This window comes from Rhinopithecus bieti, unplaced genomic scaffold (genome assembly GCF_001698545.2).
Source record: "Rhinopithecus bieti isolate Rb0 unplaced genomic scaffold, ASM169854v2 scaffold_29393, whole genome shotgun sequence".
In the NCBI taxonomy this organism is placed as follows: domain Eukaryota; kingdom Metazoa; phylum Chordata; class Mammalia; order Primates; family Cercopithecidae; genus Rhinopithecus; species Rhinopithecus bieti.
The window spans coordinates 1,220,499-1,225,810 of NW_016813642.1; the positions used below are offsets into that span (position 1 = coordinate 1,220,499).

At 30.5% G+C, this 5,312-nt stretch overlaps 1 protein-coding gene across 4 annotated transcripts in view; it reads right to left on the bottom strand.

The window, feature by feature from the left end:
- MBNL1 (muscleblind like splicing regulator 1) overlaps window positions 1-3,403 on the bottom strand; it is a 219,033-nt gene extending 215,630 nt beyond the window's left edge. Inside the window, exon 1 of one of the 4 annotated variants that reach the window (XM_017848845.1) lies at window positions 3,269-3,386. The gene's annotated coding sequence lies outside the window, so the exon portion shown is untranslated. Of the gene's footprint in view, window positions 1-3,268 lie in introns of all 4 variants that reach the window. The other 3 variants (XM_017848822.1, XM_017848834.1, XM_017848842.1) reach the window with 3 other exon arrangements.
- Between the last annotated feature and the right edge of the window lie 1,909 nt (window positions 3,404-5,312).

The window sequence follows — 5,312 nt, forward strand, 5'->3', positions numbered from 1 at the left end:
CCTATATTTAGAAGATGTATATAAAGATGAAAAATAAAACTGGAAGGAATTTTAAAAACACTAAATTTAAGTGCCTAACTTTAGTTAATAAAAAATAATAAAAAGCATCAATGATGTCAGACAAATAACAGAACTATACTAATTCTCAAATAACAAGTTACATTTTAAAGATTAAAAATTAATGAACAGTGGTTTTATTTTCTACAATGCAGATGTGTAAATTAGATTCCATTTCATTTATTTTTTAAATGGAAATATTCAGAAATATAAAATGGCTTACCCTTATTTTTATATCTGTACAAATTATTTTCTTTGTGAAAATGATACATATTTTATCACACAGAGCTCATGTACTGACATAGCTCATATTTTGCAATCATAATAATTTCTTATTTATTTAGCATATTTTAATTATATGTGAATATGCAAATGTAGCAATCATTTGGAATTTACATTTATTAAAAATAAATAGAAAGTCAACAAACACAGGAGGGCACAAATTTGCTTTTAAATTGCTGAAAGGCCCACATTATCTAGGATACGAAGATTTTTGTTTTTCAATTCAAAACAGGTCATGTCTGCATTTGCAACCACACTGTAATCTTTCTTCCAGGCAACAAGCTTTCTTCTCTTTGTTCTTGCAAATGGGAAAATGGCCAAAAGAAGAGGAAACAAAACAACTAAACAAAACCTAAATGTTTCAATGTTCTTTTGGAAGTTTAGTAATTTATGTCAAAAACAAATAGCACTGTTATTCCTAAATGTAATTATTATTTGAAAAATAATGTATGTTTATTCGTTGGAGTGGGATAGAGCCCTCTATAAGCAGATCATTCTTTTCTATTTCTGTAGATGAGCAACTTTGGGAAGGTCATCTTGTGAAGGAGGAGAAGAACATCCATTTAACTGTGAGATTAGCAGCATCAACCCTGGAACCAATAGTTTAATAGATCCCCAAGAAGATCATCCACTTCACACAATCAAACTATGTCTTATTAAGACAGAGACCAAATTTCACAATACTATATACAGCAGTCATCCAGCCTCAACTTTTATTAGATTCAATGAAAACTTATTAGATAATTATGTCACATAAACATAATCTACTAAAACATAGTAAAATATATATCTACAGCTCAGAAGTAAAAATTATATTTTGCAATAATAATTTATGTATCATATTTATTTATGATGAATAAACAATAATATTAAATATTTAATATTTGTTAATATTAATTTACTATTAATATTATCATGGAAACTCAGACGAGCACGCTTTTTTTCTTATGTAAAGATAATTTTCTCAAAGAGAAAACAACTTAAAAACTTATTTTCCGTAATCTAGAACTAGGATGTTCATTCAGACTTTATTAATTCTTGACAACAACAGCAACAACAAATCTGTCTTGCCAGAAAAATAGTATCTTCTCTGGTGCTTTAGCCTTCATTTACTGTTCTGAATTACACTTATGACCAACTTATATTGTAATTACCTTGGGCTATGTCTCCTTGTGATTGTTAGCCATTATTTAGTATATAACCATACTACATACAACACTTAATAGCTCATGATATCAAAATATCTTATAGTTAAAATTGTGGACATTTGAACTTCTGATAGAAGTAGTTGTGTTTATTTTTAAATTTTCTGTGTTTTTATATTTTTACAGACAGAATCTGGCTCTGTCACTTAGGCTGGAGTGTAGTGGTGCAATTAGAGCTCACTGCAGCCTTGATCTTCTGACTTAAGCCATTCTCTTGCCTCAGCCTCCAAAGTAGCTGGGACTACAGGCTTGATCCACCAGACCTGACAAGCAGTTGTGTTTAATTAGTGTGTGATAAAGATGAAGACATACAATTGTAACGGATTTCTCATAACCATCAACTTAATATTAAAATTTTCATCAAGTTAATATGTTAAATTTGATTCAACAGTTCACCTCTGAGTTTGTAACACTAACAGTCTGCTTTCCTTTCCCCTACAATAAAAGACAGCAACTATTGATATAGTGCATGAAAATAGGTAAAACAAACAAGCAAACAAAAAACCAACTAGGTACTAGGTAACATACTAGACCCAGTATAACAGCACCATTTACCAAAATTTATTGAAAATTAAATCTATTAATTGATGGGATAATGTGGACTTTCTTTTGGAAGGCATGAGATTGACCTAATTTTTTTCAAACCAAATTAAGACAGCTTCAAATACGTCTTGGGATATTTACACTTACCAAATCTCACATGATAAATGTGTGATGTATGAAACCTTCTCAAAATGATTCAGTTATGAAAATGCTCAGAGGCAAACTCTTCAAACTTCCATATGTATATATAGCCAGAGTAGTTCACTTAAACTGATTTTCTTTTCAAAGCTGTATTAAACGCTCTTTAATGTTTTACCAAAGTATAAAGAAACCAACAGCTTTTAAAAGGAAGATTTAAAATTGCTATATTATGAATACAATTGTATTAAATACACTTAATATGTGTAGGTATTATTCTAGATTAGTGCAAATGAGAATAAAAGTTTCTAGGATCTAGATTATTTTAGAATTTCACTAATAAGATCAGTTTCAGTTTAGTTTGATTTCCAATTATCAATCCAAATATCTTTGTTCTCATTCTTACTATATTTTAAGCATTATAAATACAAATAACAATAAATTTTAAAAATTAGATTTGCATATTTCATTTAAATTTTTAAATCATGCTGTCTACACTACAAATTAATTTTTCTACACAAATATTATGAAGCGATATAAAAATAATACTGAAATGTCATATTTTAAATGATATAATATATTTTCACAGTGGGTAAAAACAAATGTAAGAATGCTTTTTTTCTGGAAAGTGCTCAACTAATAATATGCAAAATGAACAAAAGTGTATCTGTGAGAGAATATTAGAAATAATCTAGAGCTGGGGAAGAAGAAAAGTTATCAAATTTGTTAATAATCCAAATGTTTCCTCAGCACTAAATTGTGTGCAAAATTACACATACACAAGAATGATAACGTTTTATTTTGCAGGTAAAATAATTTGGAGATCAATGAAAACTTTAAATTTGTCCAGGTTTTTAAAAGCTTGTATATGAAGTTGAAGCTTTGTCAATTTATTAAACCTTTTATTTAAAATGTCGGTTACTTACTTGAAAGAGGTATCAGGTTTATCTAATCTACACTGTAATCTGGTCAGCATTTAAATTGTTGCTATGTAAATAGCAATCCAAATAATAAAATGAAAAATAGCAAATAACTGTTCTTACCTCAATGTTGTTATAGTTGCTTGTTAAGCTGTTTCAAGGGTTGAGACAAACTACCACCATGTCAAAGATCTCCGTTCTCTGCTCAACTCTCTTCTCTAGTTACATTTTTTTTCTTCCTCTGCAAAAGGATAGTCCACCAAAAGAGGAAGTTATGAAATAACAGTCATTATGCTTTATCCATTTTATGGGGCATGGAAAATTATTCATGAAGCTCACACTTGAAATCACAGCAACAGGCTATAATTGGTGCCTGTACACATATATAATTAAAGTATACACATGTTTATATGTGTCAAAGTTTTGAAAAGTTAAGCTATTGAAACCTATAGTTGGCCTGGCGCAGTGGCTCATGCCTGTAATCCCAGCACTTTGGGAGGCTGAAGCGGGTGGACTACCTGAGGTCAGGAGTTCAAGACCAGCCTGGCCAACATGGTGAAACTCTGTCTCTACTAAAAACACAAAAGTTAGCCTGGCATGGTGGCAGGCGCCTGAATCCCACCTACTCAGGAGACTGAGGCAGGAGAATCGCTTGAACCCAGGAGGAGGAGGTTGCAGTGAGCTGAGATCACGGCCATTGCACTCCAGGCTGGGAGACACAGCGAGACTCCATTTCAAAAAAAAAAAAAAAAAAANGTCACTTAGGCTGGAGTGTAGTGGTGCAATTAGAGCTCACTGCAGCCTTGATCTTCTGACTTAAGCCATTCTCTTGCCTCAGCCTCCAAAGTAGCTGGGACTACAGGCTTGATCCACCAGACCTGACAAGCAGTTGTGTTTAATTAGTGTGTGATAAAGATGAAGACATACAATTGTAACGGATTTCTCATAACCATCAACTTAATATTAAAATTTTCATCAAGTTAATATGTTAAATTTGATTCAACAGTTCACCTCTGAGTTTGTAACACTAACAGTCTGCTTTCCTTTCCCCTACAATAAAAAGACAGCAACTATTGATATAGTGCATGAAAATAGGTAAAACAAACAAGCAAACAAAAAACCAACTAGGTACTAGGTAACATACTAGACCCAGTATAACAGCACCATTTACCAAAATTTATTGAAAATTAAATCTATTAATTGATGGGATAATGTGGACTTTCTTTTTGGAAGGCATGAGATTGACCTAATTTTTTTCAAACCAAATTAAGACAGCTTCAAATACGTCTTGGGATATTTACACTTACCAAATCTCACATGATAAATGTGTGATGTATGAAACCTTCTCAAAATGATTCAGTTATGAAAATGCTCAGAGGCAAACTCTTCAAACTTCCATATGTATATATAGCCAGAGTAGTTCACTTAAACTGATTTTTCTTTTCAAAGCTGTATTAAACGCTCTTTAATGTTTTTACCAAAGTATAAAGAAACCAACAGCTTTTAAAAGGAAGATTTAAAAATTGCTATATTATGAATACAATTGTATTAAATACACTTAATATGTGTAGGTATTATTCTAGATTAGTGCAAATGAGAATAAAAGTTTCTAGGATCTAGATTATTTTAGAATTTCACTAATAAGATCAGTTTCAGTTTAGTTTGATTTCCAATTATCAATCCAAATATCTTTGTTCTCATTCTTACTATATTTTAAGCATTATAAATACAAATAACAATAAATTTTAAAAATTAGATTTGCATATTTCATTTAAATTTTTAAATCATGCTGTCTACACTACAAATTAATTTTTCTACACAAATATTATGAAGCGATATAAAAATAATACTGAAATGTCATATTTTAAATGATATAATATATTTTCACAGTGGGTAAAAACAAATGTAAGAATGCTTTTTTTCTGGAAAGTGCTCAACTAATAATATGCAAAATGAACAAAAGTGTATCTGTGAGAGAATATTAGAAATAATCTAGAGCTGGGGAAGAAGAAAAGTTATCAAATTTGTTAATAATCCAAATGTTTCCTCAGCACTAAATTGTGTGCAAAATTACACATACACAAGAATGATAACGTTTTATTTTGCAGGTAAAATAATTTGGAGATCAATGAAAACTTTAAATTTGTCCAGGTTTTTAAAAGCTTGT